Genomic DNA, 19,878 nt, shown 5'->3' with positions numbered 1-19,878 from the left:
TCTGAAAATTACTTGAAATCCTTTCCTCAATATCAGCTGGCCTGAAATTAGCTTAAAAAGATCCCCAATTACAATGTATAGTATATTTATAAATTATATGTACGATATTGGGAGGTTAAGGGCCAAAGCTGTATAACTGAAGGGAGACTTCCACATAGCCTTTAAAGGAATGCAGAGAACCGACCAGGGCTTCTGACCTAATATCCAATCCTCACCTTCTCGTTGTGCACCCTGTTGGGTATCTACCTAGATACTGAACGAACGAGGATGGGCTGGCAATTTCAGATTAGCCGACCAAATTGTATTCTTATTGGTTAAACCAAAATAAAAAATGATGGTACGACATCACAAAATTTCAAAAAACAAGGCCCCATTTGTTTTCGCCAGGGAACCAGGGCGAACAGCGAAAAGTCAGCTACTGGAAGAAATCTGAAAACAAACCCCAACTCAACATCACCAGAGTTAAAGATCGGTACTATCAATAATATCAATAAGAAGCCTGAATGGCAAAGAAATGGAGCTAGCTGAGGAATCAGATAAGTACCAGATCGACATAATACAGATGACTGAAATAAAAAAGACAAAAAATGGTGAGATCTTTCTGAGCAATAAATACAAAATGTTATATTTAGGAAATGACAATCGAGGAAAAGAATGATTAGCCATAGTATTCAACACAAAATACGAAGCTAATCTTCTTGAATGGCAGTCAGTCTCAAGTAGAGTGATGTGGGCAAATATCAGAATGGGGAATTGTACAATGAGACTTATTTGTGCCTTTTGTCCCACAGAAGGTTCTACTAAGGTAGAAGTGGAGGAATTTTTTGAGGCTTTAGAAAAAGCAACTGACACAATCAAAAAGGAATAGTTGGTCCTTGTTGGGGATCTAAATAGCAGAGTAGGAAATGATTGTGAGACATACAAAAATATTTTGGGAAAATTTGGAGAAAAGAGCAAAGCTAATAATAATGACAAATATCTGTTCGATTTCTGCTCAGGACATGGACTGGTTATTACTAACACCATGTTCCAACATAAAAATGTGCACAAATTTACATGGAGAGAAGAGGCTAGGAATAAGAAAAGTCTCACTGACTATGTTATTGTTGATAGTGATGTTTTCTCCCTGGTGCAGGACACCAGAGTGTACAGAGGATTTGAAATTGGAAGTGATCACTATTTAGTCTTGAGCAGGATAAAATTGAATTTCATATTGAAAAGAATAACATGTAAGAAAGTTTTAAAGCGAAAAAAAGTTGAGCAGCTCTCAGATGTGAACTACAGACTAAAATACAGAAAGATTATTGAAAAGAAAATGAAAGAGTTTGAGAACAGGAATCTAACCTTGGAGATTCAGTGGCAAACTCTGAAGAAAACATTGATTGATTCTGCCAGAGAGGCATGTGGTGAGGTTGTGTGCAAGGATAAAAAAATCAGAACTCCCTGGTGGACACAGGAAGTTAAAGAGGCAGTGAAGGAAAAGAAGAAAGCATATCAAAAGTTCCTGGCAAATAAGTCAGCTTTTACTCTTACACAATACAGAGACAAATGTAAGAAAGCTAAACAGTGTGCAAAACTAGCTAAACAAAAGTCATGGGAGGACTTTGGCAAGAATACAGAAAATAAATATCAAGAAGGTGGCAAAATATTCTGGAGGTTGTTGAAAAAACTTAGGAATGGAGGAAAGAGTGATGTAAAGGAGTTAGAGATGATAAAGGTGATATGAAAACAGGAGAAAATGATATCCTTGAAGTATGGATTAATTACTTTGAAAAACTGCTAAATGAAACAAGCAGTGATGACAACACAGTGATAAAAAACACTGACCAGGCATGCAGTCAGGAATACATATCCATACTTGAAGTAGAAAAAGCCATCAAAAGCTTGAAATGTGGAAAGGCAGCAGGAGTAGATGATATTCGACCAGAAATGCTGAAGTATAGTGGTTTAAAAGTCTTACAGTTGCTGCACTGCATAGTTCAGAAAGTCTGGACAGAGGGACGAATTCCCGATGATTGGAGTAGAGCTCTCATAGTACCCATATATAAAAAGGGAAATAAAACTGAATGTGAGAATTACAGAGGTATTTCCTTACTGAGTGTTCCTGGCAAGATCTATACAAGTATACTTGAGAAACGGTTGAGAAGAATTATGGAAGAAAAGCTTGGTGAAGAACAAGCTGGTTTCAGGCCAAACAGAGGCTGTCAGGATCAGATCTTCACTTTATGACAAATAGTAGAGAAAGCATGGGAATATAACAAAGATCTGTATTTAAGCTTTGTCGATTTGGAAAAGGCATATGATAAGGTGCCAAGAGAGAAGCTATTCAATACGCTGCAGTTATATGGTGTCAATGGGGCATTATATCAAGCAATACTTAGTCTTTATTTGAGTTGTGAGTCAGCAGTTAGAATTGAAGGAAGTACAGGAAGATGGTTTAATGTTAAATCTGGTGTGAGACAAGGATGTACATTATCCCCTTTGTTATTCATTATCTATATGGATCACATTATGAAGGAAAGTGGTATTAAACCTGATATCAAAATTGGCGTTAATGTCAGCTCTTTGCTTTATGCGGATGATGTTATACTTCTAAATAAATCCGCTACAAGTCTGCAAGATTCTCTGACTAAATTGAATAGCTGTTGTAATAGATATGGTATGAAGGTCAGCAATAAAAAGACAAACAATGAAAATATGCAGAATCATTGAAAATGTCAACTGTGTTGTGAATGGAGAACCTGTGAAACATTTCAGCTATTTAGGCACGATTTTTACTGAAGATGGTAAATTAAATATAGAAATAGACAAAAGAATCAGCAAAGCTGGTATGGTGGGAAGTCAATTGAATAAATTCATATGGAATAAGAGAGAAATTAGTCGGAAAACTAAATTAGCTGTATACAAAACAGTGTTCAAACCAGTTTTAACTTATGGATCTGAGAGCTGGGTCAGAAGTAAAACACTTGACCAAAGACTAGTGACCGCAGATATGAGAGTCCTGAGAAAGATTAGAGGCGTGAACAGATGGGCATCAATGGCAATATCGTATTAAAAATGAGGATATTAGGAAAGAACTTGACATTGTCAGCATCCAGGAATGCATTAGCAGAGCTAATCTCAGGTGGTATGGTCACTTAAATAGAATGGGAGAGGAAAGATTAGCAAAACAAGTGTTCTCTGCCAAGTTGGCAGGAAAAACGACCCAGAGGAAGACCAAGATATAGGTGGATTGATACAGTACAAAGTGCCTTAGACGATAGAAATAAAAGATCTGATAATGTTGGAGTCTTCACAAGTAACAGACTGATTAGGAGGAAAACTGTAGATACGAAGTTAGTAATGATGATGTAATTTTTTCATGTAGTGCTGTCATATCCTGTACACCCCTTGAGGGTGCATGGCAGGAATTTGATGATGATCATTGACTATGTTAGTGTTGATTTCTCCCTGGTGCAGGACACCAGAGTGTACAGAGGATTTGAAATTGGAAGTGATCACTATTTAGTCTTGAGCAGGATAAAATTGAATTTCATATTGAAAAGAATAACATGTAAGAAAGTTTTAAAGCGAAAAAAAGTTGAGCAGGTCTCAGATGCGAACTGTAGACTAAAATACACAAAGATTATTGAAGAAAAAATGAAAGTTTGAGAACAGGAACCAAACCTTGGAGATTCAGTGGCAAGCCTTCAAGAAAACACTGATTGATTCAGCCAGAGAGGCATGTGGTGAGGTTGTCTGCAAGGATAGAAAAATCAGAACTCCAGGGTGGACACAGAAAGTTAAAGAGGCAGGAAAAGAAGAAAGCATACCAAAGTTCCTGTCAAAAAAGTCAGCTTGTGCTCTTAGAGAATATGGAGACAAATGCAAGAATGCTAAACACTGTGTGAAACTAGCTAAACAAAAGTCATGGGAGGACTTTGGTAAGAATATAGAAAATAAATATCAAGAAGGTGGCAAAATATTCTGGAGGTTGTTGAAGAAGCTTAGGAATGGAGGAAAGAGTGCTGTAAAAGGAGTTAGAGATGATAAAGGTGACATGAAAACGGGAGAAAAAGATACCCTTGAAGTATGGAGTAATTACTTTGAAAAACTGCTAAATGAAACAAGCAGTAATGACAGCGAAGTGGTAAAAAACACTGAGTAGGCATGCAGTCAGGAATACATATCCATACTTGAAGTAGAAAAAGCCATCAAAGACTTGAAATGTGGAAAGATGATATTCGACCAGAAATGCTGAAGTACGGTGGTATAAAAGTCTTACAGTGGCTGCACTCCATAGTTCAGAAGATCTAGACAGAGGGACAAATTCCAGATGACTGGAGTAGAGTTCTAACAGTACCCGTATATAAAAAGGAAAATAAAACTGTGTGTGAGAATTACAGAGGTATTTCCCTACTCTGTGTTCCTGGTAAGATATATGCAAGTATACTTGAGAAACGGTTGAGAAGAATTGTGGAAGAAAAGCTTGGTAAAGACCAAGCTGGATTCAGGCTAAATAGAGGCTGTTAGGATCAGATCTTTACTTTACGACAAATAGTCGAGAAAGCAAGGGAATATATTTAAGTTTTGTCGATTGGAAAAGGCATATGACAAGGTGCCAAGAGAGAAGCTATTCAATATGCTACAGTTATATGGTGTCAATGGGGCATTCATTATATCAAGCAATACTTAGTCTTTATTTGAGTTGTAAGTCAGCAGTTAGAATTGAAGGAAGTACATGAAGATGGTTTAATGTTAAATCTGGTGTGAGACATGGATGTACATTATCCCCTCTGTTATTCATTATCTATATGGATTACATTATGAAGGAAAGTGGTATTAAACATGATATTAAAATTACAGATGTTAATGTCAGCTCTTTGCTTTATGCGGATGTTATATTTCTAAATAAATCCACTACAAGTCTGCAAGATTCTCTGACTAAATTGAATAGCGGTTGTAATAGATATGGTATGAAGGTCAGCAATAAAAAGAGGCAGAATCATTGAGAATGTCAACTGTGTTGTGAATGGAGAACCTGTGGAACTAGTGAAACATTTCAGCTACTTAGGCACGATTTTTACTGAAGATGGTAAATTAAATATAGAAATAGACAACAGAATCAACAAAGCTGGTATGGTAGGAAGTCAATTGAATAAATTCATATGGAATAAGAGAGAAATTAGTCAGAACACTAAATTAGCTGTATACAAGACAGTGTTCAAACCAGTTTTAACTTACAGATCTGAGAGCTGGGTAAGAAGTAAAACACTTGACCAAAGACTAGAGACTGCAGATATGTGTCCTGAGAAAGATTAGAGGTGAACAGATGGCATCAAGGCAATATCATATTAAAAATGAGGATATTAGGAAAGAACTTGACATTGTCAACATCCAGGAATGCATTAGCAGAGCTAATCTCAGGTAGTATGGTCACCTAAACAGAATGGGCGAAGAAAGATTAGCAAAATAAGTGTTCTCTGCCAGGTTGACAGCAAAACGACCCCGAGGAAGACCAAGATATAGGTGGATTGACGGTACAAAGTGCCTTAGACGATAGAAATATCATCATCATCATCATCAAATTCCTGCCATGTACCCTCAAGCGGAGTACAGGATATGACAGTACTACATGAAAAAATTACATCATTACTAACTTCCTATCTACAATTTTCCTCCAAATCAGTCTGTTACTTGTCAAGACTCCAACATTATCAGATCTTATATTTCTATCTTCTAAGGCACTTTGTACCGTATCAATCCTCCTATATCTTGGTCTTCCTCTGGGTCGTTTTCCTGCCAACCTGGCAGAGAACACTTGTTTTGCTAATCTTTCCTCTCCCATTCTATTTAAGTGACCATACCACCTGAGATTAGCTCTGCGAACGCATTCCTGGATGCAGACAATGTCAAGTTCTTTCCTAATATCCTTGTTTTTAATATGATATTGCCATTGATGCCATCTGTTCATGCCTATAATCTTTCTCAGGACTCTCATATCTGCGGTCTCTAGTCTTTGGTCAAGTGTTTTACTTCTGACCCAGCTCTCAGATCCATAAGTTAAAATTGGTTTGAACACAGTCTTGTATACAGCTAATTTAGTATTCCGACTAATTTCTTTCTTATTCCATATGAATTTATTCAATTGACTTCCCACGATACCAGCTTTGCTGATTCTGTTGTCTATTTCTATATTTAGTTTACCATCTTCAGTAAAAATTGTGCCTAAGTAGCTGAAATGTTTTACTTGTTCCACAGGTTCTCCATTCACAACACAGTTGACATTTTCAATGATTCTGCCTATTTTCATTGTCTTTGTCTTTTTATTGCTGACCTTCATACCATATCTATTACAACAGCTATTCAATTTAGTCAGAGAATCTTGCACACTTGTAGCGGATTTATTTAGAAGTATAACGTCATCCGCATAAAGCAAAGAGCTGACATTAACATCTCCAATTTTGATATCAAGTTTAATACCACATTCCTTCATAATGTGATCCATATAGATAATGAATAACAGAGGGGATAATGTACATCCTTGTCTCACACCAGATTTAACATTAAACCATCTTCCTGTACTTCCTTCAATTCTAACTGCTGACTCACAACTCAAATAAAGACTAAATATTGCTTGATATAATGCCCCATTGACACCATATAACTGCAGCGTATTGAATAGCTTCTCTCTTGGCACCTTGTCATATGCCTTTTCCAAATCGACGAAACTTAAATACAGATCTTTGTTATATTCCCATGCTTTCTCGACTATTGGTCGTAAAGTGAAGATCTGATCCTGACAGCTTCTATTTGGCCTGAATCCAGCTTGTTCTTCACCAAGCTTTTCTTCCACAATTCTTCTCAACCGTTTCTCAAGTATACTTGCATAGATCTTGCCAGGAACACTCAGTAGGGAAATACCTCTGTAATTCTCACATTCAGTTTTATTTCCCTTTTTATATATGGGTACTATGAGAGCTCTACTCCAATCATCGGGAATTCGTCCCTCTGTCCAGGCTTTCTGAACTATGCAGTGCAGCCACTGTAAGACTCTTATACCACCAAACTTCAGCATTTCTGGTCGAACATCATCTACTCCTGCTGCCTTTCCACATTCAAGCCTTTGATGGCTTTTTCTACTTCAAGTATGGATATGTATTCCTGACTGCATGCCTGGTAAGTGTTTTTTATCACTGAGCTGTCATCACTGCTTGTTTCATTTAGCAGTTTTTCAAAGTAATTACTCCATACTTCAAGGATATCTTTTTCTCCTGTTTTCATTTCACCTTTATCATCTCTAATTCCTTTTACAGCACTCTTTCCTCCATTCCTAAGCTTCTTCAACAACCTCCAGAATATTTTGCCACCTTCTTGATATTTATTTTCTATATTCTTGCCAAAGTCCTCCCATGACTTTTGTTTAGCTAGTTTTACACACTGTTTAGCTTTCTTACATTTGTCTCTGTATTCTGTAAGAGTAAAAGCTGACTTATTTGCCAGGAACTTTTGATATGCTTTCTTCTTTTTCTTCACTGCCTCTTTAACTTCCTGTGTCCACCAGGGAGTTCTGATTTGTTTATCCTTGCACACAACCTCACCACATGCCTCTCTGGCAGAATCAATCAATGTTTCCTTCAGAGTTTGCCATTGAATCTCCAAGGTTTTATTCCTGTTCTCAAACTCTTTCATTTTCTTTTCAATAATATTTCTGTATTTTGGTCTACAGTTCACATCTGAGAGCTGCTCAACTTTTATTCGCCTTAAAACTTTCTTACATGTTATTCTTTTCAATATGAAATTCAATTTTATCCTGCTCAAGACTAAATAGTGATCACTTCCAATTTCAAATCCTCTGTACACTCTGGTGTCCTGCACCAGGGAGAAAACATCACTATCAACAATAACATAGTCAATGAGACTTTTCTTATTTCTAGCCTCTTCTCTGCATGTGAATTTGTGCACATTTTTATGTTGGAACAAGGTGTTAGTAATAACCAGTCCATGTCCTGAGCAGAAATCCAACAGATATTTGCCATTATTATTAGCTTTGCTCTTTTCTCCAAATTTTCCCAAAATATTTTTGTATGTCTCACAATCATTTCCTACTCTACTATTTAGATCCCCAACAAGGACCAACTTTTCCTTTTTCATTGTGTCAGTTGCTTTTTCTAAAGCCTCAAAAAATTCCTCCACTTCTACCTTAGTAGAACCTTCTGTGGGACCATAGGCACAAATAAGTCTCATTGTCCAGTTCCCCATTCTCATATTTGCCCACATTTTTCTACTTGAGACTGACTGCCATTCAAGAAGATTAGCCTCATATTTTGTGTTGAATACTATGGCTACTCCTTCTTTTCCTTGATTGTCATTGCCTGAATATAACATTTTGTATTTATTGCTCAGAAAGATCTCAACAGTTTTGGTCTTTTTTGTTTCAGTCACCCCTATTATGTCGATCTGGTACTTATCTAATTCCTCAGCTAGCTCCATTTCTTTGCCATTCAGGCTTCTTACGTTGATAGTACCGATCTTTAACTCTGGTGATGTTGAGTTGGGGTTTGTTTTCAGATTTCTTCCAGTAGCTGACTTTTCACTGTTCGCCCTGGTTCCCTGGCGAAAACAACGGGGGCCTTGTTTAACCGGGCGACGCCCCAGCTGGCATGAAATTTTGTGATATCGTACTATCATTTTTTATTTTGGTTTAACCAATAAGAATACAATTTGGTCGGCTAAATCTCAAATTGCCCATCCTCGTTCGTTCAGTATCTAGGTAGATACCCAACAGGGTGCACCACGAGAAGGTGAGGATTGGATATTAGGTCAGAAGCCCTGGTCGGTTCTCCGCATTCCTTTAAAGGCTATGTGGAGGTCTCCTCTCAGTTATACAGCTTTGACCCTTAAGCACCCCCGATAGAAATATAAGATCTGATAATGTTGGCGCCTTGACAAGTAACAGACTGATATAGAGGAAAATTGTAGATAGGAAGTTAGTAATGATGTAATTTTTTAATGTAGTAGTACTATCATATCCTACTCTTCTGATTCCGTTCTGTGAGATGAACTGAATAAAATTAAAAGTAATCTGATGTCTAATGGATACAACAAAACTACCATTTAAAAATTGATAATTATCATCCTTCTATCCGACTACAATTCAATGTGAAAAGAATTTCAATATTCTACCTTAAAGGAACCTTGGAACAAATAGCATGGATTCTTCATAAATTCAGTCTATACACTTCCTTCAAACCAGCTCAGAAACTGTCTTGCTTCCTACCATCTACAAAAGATGCATTACCACCTCTTTCTTTACCAGGTACCAATCAAGTACCTGCTCATATGATCCTTGCTATTTTGGACAGTCAGACCATTCTGCCTCGATTAGAATCGAAGAACATCAACTCTGTATTACACTTTTAGAAACGGACAAGTGTGGCCCTGTTTCTCACATTTCTCACAAAAGAAAATTTTGTTCACTGTTGACTAGGCACAGAGTTCTTTGGAACGCTGTGCCTAGTCAACAGTGAACAAAATTTTCTTTTCCTTGAAATATGTGAAATGCTACAGAATCACGCAAACCTCAACTCAATGGAATCGCACTTCAGGTTATTGCTCATAATTTTTTAAAATTAATAATTATTTTAAATTATTATTTTTTATCTATGCAACATTTTTACAATTGTTCCTTTGAAGTCTAATAGAGTAATCATATACTTCACCTGAGACAGACACAAGCTAGCATATACATGATTGATGACCTATTGTGATTCATGTTTTGAATGTTGTTAATGGTCTGTCTCCCTCAAGATGTCCAATGCCAGATAAAATATGTTGAAGTTTTTGAATAAAATTCTCTATATTTTTGTTACATGTGTAGGCCATGAAAGTTATTAAACAATTTTAGTTATCTGAGCTATATTAGTTACAAAAGATTTAGCCATTTCTAACAAAATTGACAAATTCTCCAAAGTAAGAATAATAAATAAAACATTAGGGCTAACTGCAGTTGCTGAAATACAGACTAAGAATGTGTAATATTTTATAGAAACCAACATTATTATATGGCAGTGATTCGTGAACAATAAGAGAGAGAGATAAGAAAAGAATCACAGCAGCAGGAATGAAATATATGAGAACACCAGGTTATACAAACTAAGACATACTGAAAGAACTAAACCAAATATCAATAATGGAAACAATAGAAAAATACAGAACCAAATGGAAAGAGTATCTAGAATTAATGGCAGATGACAGAATACCTAGATGATGTAATTCATCATCCAGGAAGATGATGAATTACAAACGAAAGGATCAAAACAACAGGCAGGATAATGAAATGCTGGGATGAGACTGAAACATGCAACTAGGTCTAGATTCATGAAAGGAGGAAAAAAAGAAGACTTATCCATACCAAAAGTCATAGCAGGAACTGTTAAAAGTCAGTAATATAAATAGTAACTGACTAGTCTTAATTCTTATTATAAGAATCAATAGAACCAAAGTCCAACTTTAACTGGAGTCACTACTTTCATTTAATAAAATGTATTCAACAGTACAAGATGCCAAATTTTAAGCATTAAATCAAATTAATAATAAAAACAAACTTGAGCATTTAAAAATGCTGTTCAAAAAAAAAAAAAAAAAGAATTTTTTTATCTCCATTTCCTCATCTAGAGAAAACTCTAGATGTCACTTCATTCAGAGTTTGATAAATCTAGAATAGTGGTATCTTCCACTGCTGAAGGGCCTCTGAAAAATTCAACCTAATTGGCCTATACTAAAGTGAAGAAGAGAATGCTTCCTCTGCCAATACTTCTACAAGTCACATTGTTCAACCAATTTTGATTTTTGGACATTAAGGTTCTCTGAAAAATTCAGTCAACTAGAATTGCAGGAACCCCTTTCTTTACAAATTGCACCATAAAGAACGGGACTTTGTGCAAACTTCATCATCATCATCAAATTCCTGCCATGTACCCTCAAGGGGTGTACAGGATATGACAGTACTACATGAAAAAATTACATCATTACTAACTTCCTATCTACAATTTTCCTCCAAATCAGTCTGTTACTTGTCAAGACTCCGACATTATCAGATCTTATATTTCTATCGTCTAAGGCACTTTGTACCGTATCAATCCACCTATATCTTGGTCTTCCTCTGGGTCGTTTTCCTGCCAACCTGGCAGAGAACACTTGTTTTGCTAATCTTTCCTCTCCCATTCTATTTAAGTGACCATACCATCTGAGATTAGCTCTGCTAACGCATTCCTGGATGCTGACAATGTCAAGTTCTTTCCTAATATCCTCATTTTTAATATGATATTGCCATTGATGCCATCTGTTCACGCCTCTAATCTTTCTCAGGACTCTCATATCTGCGGTCTCCAGTCTTTGGTCAAGTGTTTTACTTCTGACCCAGCTCTCGAATCCATAAGTTAAAATTGGTTTGAACACAGTCTTGTATACAGCTAATTTAGTGTTCCGACTAATTTCTTTCTTATTCCATATGAATTTATTCAATTGACTTCCCACCATACCAGCTTTGCTGATTCTGTTGTCTATTTCTATATTTAGTTTACCATCTTCAGTAAAAATTGTGCCTAAGTAGCTGAAATGTTTTACTTGTTCCACAGGTTCTCCATTCACAACACAGTTGACATTTTCAATGATTCTGCCTATTTTCATTGTCTTTGTCTTTTTATTGCTGACCTTCATACCATATCTATTACAACAGCTATTCAATTTAGTCAGAGAATCTTGCACACCTGTAGCGGATTTATTTAGAAGTATAACATCATCCGCATAAAGCAAAGAGCTGACATTAACATCTCCAATTTTGATATCAGGTTTAATTCCACATTCCTTCATAATGTGATCCATATAGATAATGAATAACAGAGGGGATAATGTACATCCTTGTCTCACACCAGATTTAACATTAAACCATCTTCCTGTACTTCCTTCAATTCTAACTGCTGACTCACAACTCAAATAAAGACTAAATATTGCTTGATATAATGCCCCATTGACACCATATAACTGCAGCGTATTGAATAGCTTCTCTCTTGGCACCTTGTCATATGCCTTTTCCAAATCGACGAAACTTAAATACAGATCTTTGTTATATTCCCATGCTTTCTCGACTATTGGTCGTAAAGTGAAGATCTGATCCTGACAGCTTCTATTTGGCCTGAATCCAGCTTGTTCTTCACCAAGCTTTTCTTCCACAATTCTTCTCAACCGTTTCTCAAGTATACTTGCATAGATCTTGCCAGGAACACTCAGTAGGGAAATACCTCTGTAATTCTCACATTCAGTTTTATTTCCCTTTTTATATATGGGTACTATGAGAGCTCTACTCCAATCATCGGGAATTCGTCCCTCTGTCCAGGCTTTCTGAACTATGCAGTGCAGCCACTGTAAGACTCTTATACCACCAAACTTCAGCATTTCTGGTCGAACATCATCTACTCCTGCTGCCTTTCCACATTCAAGCCTTTGATGGCTTTTTCTACTTCAAGTATGGATATGTATTCCTGACTGCATGCCTGGTAAGTGTTTTTTATCACTGAGCTGTCATCACTGCTTGTTTCATTTAGCAGTTTTTCAAAGTAATTACTCCATACTTCAAGGATATCTTTTTCTCCTGTTTTCATTTCACCTTTATCATCTCTAATTCCTTTTACAGCACTCTTTCCTCCATTCCTAAGCTTCTTCAACAACCTCCAGAATATTTTGCCACCTTCTTGATATTTATTTTCTATATTCTTGCCAAAGTCCTCCCATGACTTTTGTTTAGCTAGTTTTACACACTGTTTAGCTTTCTTACATTTGTCTCTGTATTCTGTAAGAGTAAAAGCTGACTTATTTGCCAGGAACTTTTGATATGCTTTCTTCTTTTTCTTCACTGCCTCTTTAACTTCCTGTGTCCACCAGGGAGTTCTGATTTGTTTATCCTTGCACACAACCTCACCACATGCCTCTCTGGCAGAATCAATCAATGTTTCCTTCAGAGTTTGCCATTGAATCTCCAAGGTTTTATTCCTGTTCTCAAACTCTTTCATTTTCTTTTCAATAATATTTCTGTATTTTGGTCTACAGTTCACATCTGAGAGCTGCTCAACTTTTATTCGCCTTAAAACTTTCTTACATGTTATTCTTTTCAATATGAAATTCAATTTTATCCTGCTCAAGACTAAATAGTGATCACTTCCAATTTCAAATCCTCTGTACACTCTGGTGTCCTGCACCAGGGAGAAAACATCACTATCAACAATAACATAGTCAATGAGACTTTTCTTATTTCTAGCCTCTTCTCTGCATGTGAATTTGTGCACATTTTTATGTTGGAACAAGGTGTTAGTAATAACCAGTCCATGTCCTGAGCAGAAATCCAACAGATATTTGCCATTATTATTAGCTTTGCTCTTTTCTCCAAATTTTCCCAAAATATTTTTGTATGTCTCACAATCATTTCCTACTCTACTATTTAGATCCCCAACAAGGACCAACTTTTCCTTTTTCATTGTGTCAGTTGCTTTTTCTAAAGCCTCAAAAAATTCCTCCACTTCTACCTTAGTAGAACCTTCTGTGGGACCATAGGCACAAATAAGTCTCATTGTCCAGTTCCCCATTCTCATATTTGCCCACATTTTTCTACTTGAGACTGACTGCCATTCAAGAAGATTAGCCTCATATTTTGTGTTGAATACTATGGCTACTCCTTCTTTTCCTTGATTGTCATTGCCTGAATATAACATTTTGTATTTATTGCTCAGAAAGATCTCAACAGTTTTGGTCTTTTTTGTTTCAGTCACCCCTATTATGTCGATCTGGTACTTATCTAATTCCTCAGCTAGCTCCATTTCTTTGCCATTCAGGCTTCTTACGTTGATAGTACCGATCTTTAACTCTGGTGATGTTGAGTTGGGGTTTGTTTTCAGATTTCTTCCAGTAGCTGACTTTTCACTGTTCGCCCTGGTTCCCTGGCGAAAACAACGGGGGCCTTGTTTAACCGGGCGACGCCCCAGCTGGCATGAAATTTTGTGATGTCGTACTATCATTTTTTATTTTGGTTTAACCAATAAGAATACAATTTGGTCGGCTAAATCTCAAATTGCCCATCCTCGTTCGTTCAGTATCTAGGTAGATACCCAACAGGGTGCACCACGAGAAGGTGAGGATTGGATATTAGGTCAGAAGCCCTGGTCGGTTCTCCGCATTCCTTTAAAGGCTATGTGGAGGTCTCCTCTCAGTTATACAGCTTTGACCCTTAAGCACCCCCGATAGAAATATAAGATCTGATAATGTTGGCGCCTTGACAAGTAACAGACTGATATAGAGGAAAATTGTAGATAGGAAGTTAGTAATGATGTAATTTTTTAATGTAGTAGTACTATCATATCCTACTCTTCTGATTCCGTTCTGTGAGATGAACTGAATAAAATTAAAAGTAATCTGATGTCTAATGGATACAACAAAACTACCATTTAAAAATTGATAATTATCATCCTTCTATCCGACTACAATTCAATGTGAAAAGAATTTCAATATTCTACCTTAAAGGAACCTTGGAACAAATAGCATGGATTCTTCATAAATTCAGTCTATACACTTCCTTCAAACCAGCTCAGAAACTGTCTTGCTTCCTACCATCTACAAAAGATGCATTACCACCTCTTTCTTTACCAGGTACCAATCAAGTACCTGCTCATATGATCCTTGCTATTTTGGACAGTCAGACCATTCTGCCTCGATTAGAATCGAAGAACATCAACTCTGTATTACACTTTTAGAAACGGACAAGTGTGGCCCTGTTTCTCACATTTCTCACAAAAGAAAATTTTGTTCACTGTTGACTAGGCACAGAGTTCTTTGGAACGCTGTGCCTAGTCAACAGTGAACAAAATTTTCTTTTCCTTGAAATATGTGAAATGCTACAGAATCACGCAAACCTCAACTCAATGGAATCGCACTTCAGGTTATTGCTCATAATTTTTTAAAATTAATAATTATTTTAAATTATTATTTTTTATCTATGCAACATTTTTACAATTGTTCCTTTGAAGTCTAATAGAGTAATCATATACTTCACCTGAGACAGACACAAGCTAGCATATACATGATTGATGACCTATTGTGATTCATGTTTTGAATGTTGTTAATGGTCTGTCTCCCTCAAGATGTCCAATGCCAGATAAAATATGTTGAAGTTTTTGAATAAAATTCTCTATATTTTTGTTACATGTGTAGGCCATGAAAGTTATTAAACAATTTTAGTTATCTGAGCTATATTAGTTACAAAAGATTTAGCCATTTCTAACAAAATTGACAAATTCTCCAAAGTAAGAATAATAAATAAAACATTAGGGCTAACTGCAGTTGCTGAAATACAGACTAAGAATGTGTAATATTTTATAGAAACCAACATTATTATATGGCAGTGATTCGTGAACAATAAGAGAGAGAGATAAGAAAAGAATCACAGCAGCAGGAATGAAATATATGAGAACACCAGGTTATACAAACTAAGACATACTGAAAGAACTAAACCAAATATCAATAATGGAAACAATAGAAAAATACAGAACCAAATGGAAAGAGTATCTAGAATTAATGGCAGATGACAGAATACCTAGATGATGTAATTCATCATCCAGGAAGATGATGAATTACAAACGAAAGGATCAAAACAACAGGCAGGATAATGAAATGCTGGGATGAGACTGAAACATGCAACTAGGTCTAGATTCATGAAAGGAGGAAAAAAAGAAGACTTATCCATACCAAAAGTCATAGCAGGAACTGTTAAAAGTCAGTAATATAAATAGTAACTGACTAGTCTTAATTCTTATTATAAGAATCAATAGAACCAAAGTCCAACTTTAACTGGAGTCACTACTTTCATTTAATAAAATGTATTCAACAGTACAAGATGCCAAATTTTAAGCATTAAATCAAATTAATAATAAAAACAAACTTGAGCATTTAAAAATGCTGTTCAAAAAAAAAAAAAAAAAAGAATTTTTTTATCTCCATTTCCTCATCTAGAGAAAACTCTAGATGTCACTTCATTCAGAGTTTGATAAATCTAGAATAGTGGTATCTTCCACTGCTGAAGGGCCTCTGAAAAATTCAACCTAATTGGCCTATACTAAAGTGAAGAAGAGAATGCTTCCTCTGCCAATACTTCTACAAGTCACATTGTTCAACCAATTTTGATTTTTGGACATTAAGGTTCTCTGAAAAATTCAGTCAACTAGAATTGCAGGAACCCCTTTCTTTACAAATTGCACCATAAAGAACGGGACTTTGTGCAAACTTCATCATCATCATCAAATTCCTGCCATGTACCCTCAAGGAGTGTACAGGATATGACAGTACTACATGAAAAAATTACATCATTACTAACTTCCTATCTACAATTTTCCTCCAAATCAGTCTGTTACTTGTCAAGACTCCGACATTATCAGATCTTATATTTCTATCGTCTAAGGCACTTTGTGCCGTATCAATCCACCTATATCTTGGTCTTCCTCTGGGTCGTTTTCCTGCCAACCTGGCAGAGAACACTTGTTTTGCTAATCTTTCCTCTCCCATTCTATTTAAGTGACCATACCATCTGAGATTAGCTCTGCTAACGCATTCCTGGATGCTGACAATGTCAAGTTCTTTCCTAATATCCTCATTTTTAATATGATATTGCCATTGATGCCATCTGTTCACGCCTCTAATCTTTCTCAGGACTCTCATATCTGCGGTCTCCAGTCTTTGGTCAAGTGTTTTACTTCTGACCCAGCTCTCGAATCCATAAGTTAAAATTGGTTTGAACACAGTCTTGTATACAGCTAATTTAGTGTTCCGACTAATTTCTTTCTTATTCCATATGAATTTATTCAATTGACTTCCCACCATACCAGCTTTGCTGATTCTGTTGTCTATTTCTATATTTAGTTTACCATCTTCAGTAAAAATTGTGCCTAAGTAGCTGAAATGTTTTACTTGTTCCACAGGTTCTCCATTCACAACACAGTTGACATTTTCAATGATTCTGCCTATTTTCATTGTCTTTGTCTTTTTATTGCTGACCTTCATACCATATCTATTACAACAGCTATTCAATTTAGTCAGAGAATCTTGCACACCTGTAGCGGATTTATTTAGAAGTATAACATCATCCGCATAAAGCAAAGAGCTGACATTAACATCTCCAATTTTGATATCAGGTTTAATTCCACATTCCTTCATAATGTGATCCATATAGATAATGAATAACAGAGGGGATAATGTACATCCTTGTCTCACACCAGATTTAACATTAAACCATCTTCCTGTACTTCCTTCAATTCTAACTGCTGACTCACAACTCAAATAAAGACTAAGTATTGCTTGATATAATGCCCCATTGACACCATATAACTGCAACGTATTGAATAGCTTCTCTCTTGGCACCTTGTCATATGCCTTTTCCAAATCGACAAAACTTAAATACAGATCTTTGTTATATTCCCATGCTTTCTCGACTATTTGTCGTAAAGTGAAGATCTGATCCTGACAGCCTCTATTTGGTCTGAATCCAGCTTGTTCTTCACCAAGCTTTTCTTCCACAATTCTTCTCAACCGTTTCTCAAGTATACTTGCATAGATCTTGCCAGGAACACTCAGTAGGGAAATACCTCTGTAATTCTCACATTCAGTTTTATTTCCCTTTTTATATATGGGTACTATGAGAGCTCTACTCCAATCATCGGGAATTCGTCCCTCTGTCCAGGCTTTCTGAACTATGCAGTGCAGCCACTGTAAGACTCTTATACCACCATACTTCAGCATTTCTGGTCGAACATCATCTACTCCTGCTGCCATTCCACATTTCAAGCCTTTGATGGCTTTTTCTACTTCAAGTATGGATATGTATTCCTGACTGCATGCCTCGTCAGTGTTTTTTATCACTGTGCTGTCATCACTGCTTGTTTCATTTAGCAGTTTTTCAAAGTAATTACTCCATACTTCAAGGATATCTTTTTCTCCTGTTTTCATTTCACCTTTATCATCTCTAATTCCTTTTACAGCACTCTTTCCTCCATTCCTAAGCTTCTTCAACAACCTCCAGAATATTTTGCCACCTTCTTGATATTTATTTTCTATATTCTTGCCAAAGTCGTCCCATGACTTTTGTTTAGCTAATATTACGCACTGTTTAGCATTTTTACATTTGTCTCTGTATTCTGTAAGAGTAAAAGCTGACTTATTTGCCAGGAACTTTTGATATGCTTTCTTCTTTTCCTTCACTGCCTCTTTAACTTCCTGTGTCCACCAGGGAGTTCTGATTTTTTTATCCTTGCACACAACCTCACCACATGCCTCTCTGGCAGAATCAATCAATGTTTCCTTCAGAGTTTGCCACTGAATCTCCAAGGTTTGATTCCTATTCTCGAACTCTTTCATTTTCTTTTCAATAATATTTCTGTATTTTGGTCTACAGTTCACATCTGAGAGCTGCTCAACTTTTATTCGCTTTAAAACTTTCTTACATGTTACTCTTTTCAATATGAAATTCAATTTTATCCTGCTCAAGACTAAATAGTGATCACTTCCAATTTCAAATCCTCTGTATACTCTGGTGTCCTGCACCAGGGAGAAAACATCACTATCAACAATAACATAGTCAATGAGACTTTTCTTATTCCTAGCCTATTCTCTCCATGTGAATTTGTGCACATTTTTATGTTGGAACATGGTGTTAGTAATAACCAGTCCATGTCCTGAGCAGAAATCCAACAGATATTTGCCATTATTATTAGCTTTGCTCTTTTCTCCAAATTTTCCCAAAATATTTTTGTATGTCTCACAATCATTTCCTACTCTACTATTTAGATCCCCAACAAGGATCAACTTTTCCTTTTTCATTGTGTCAGTTGCTTTTTCTAAAGCCTCAAAAAATTACTCCACTTCTACCTTAGTAGAACCTTCATATTTGCCCACATTACTCTACTGGAGACTGACTGCCATTCAAGAAGATTAGCCTCGTATTTTGTGTTGAATACTATGGCTACTCCTTTTCCTTGATTGTCATTGCCTGAATATAACATTTTGTATTTATTGCTCAGAAAGATCTCACCAGTTTTGGTCTTTTTTGTTTCAGTCACCCCAATTATGTCGATCTGGTACTTATCTAATTCCTCAGCTAGTTCCATTTCTTTGCCATTCAGGCTTCTTACGTTGATAGTACCGATCTTTAACTCTGGTGATGTTGAGTTGGGGTTTGTTTTCAGATTTGTTCCAGTAGCTGACTTTTTGCTGTTCGCCCTGGTTCCCTGGCGAAAACAACGGGGGCCTTGTTTAACCGGGCGACGCCCCAGCCGGCATGAAATTTTGTCATGTTGTACCATCATTTTTTATTTTGGTTTAACCAATAAGAATACAATTTGGTCGGCTAAATCCCAAATTGCCAGCCCATCCTCGTTCGTTCAGTATCAAAGTAGATACCCAACAGGGTGCACCACGAGAAGGTGAGGATTGGACATTAGGTCAGAAGCCCTGGTCGGTTCTTCGCATTCCTTTAAAGGCTATGTGGAGGTCTCCTCTCAGATTTTTTTTTTTTTATTTGCATTAAAGTCTTCTTGACAATTGGGCCAAAATGGATAATTGATGTTCTAAAGGAGGGAGAACAAAGTAAAATGCCACATATCAAATGTTCAAATGATTATGACAATTTATACCTTGACTGTTATACTTTCTCCACTTAAACATATAAAAAATAAAATAAAATAAAATAAAATAAAAGCGCGAGCATAGCACTGAGGACGGAAGAGGGCTACAGTTCAGAAGCAACTATTTAAGTGAAATTGTTTATTTGTTAAGAGTTTACATTCTTCTTAGAAATTCAAGCAATAA

General features: G+C 36.3%; 1 protein-coding gene across 1 annotated transcript in view; it reads right to left on the bottom strand.

Moving 5' to 3' along the window:
* The window catches only part of wmd (serine-threonine kinase receptor-associated protein wmd), a 130,470-nt gene that overhangs the window by 78,306 nt on the left and 32,286 nt on the right, over window positions 1–19,878 (bottom strand). The gene's annotated exons all lie outside the window — the stretch shown is intronic.

This window comes from Typopeltis vanoorti, chromosome 2 (assembly GCF_054136105.1).
Source record: "Typopeltis vanoorti isolate ZY-2024b chromosome 2, IOZ_Tvanoo_1.0, whole genome shotgun sequence".
Classification (NCBI taxonomy): domain Eukaryota; kingdom Metazoa; phylum Arthropoda; class Arachnida; order Uropygi; family Thelyphonidae; genus Typopeltis; species Typopeltis vanoorti.
This window is presented reverse-complemented; position numbering and strand designations above follow the sequence as displayed.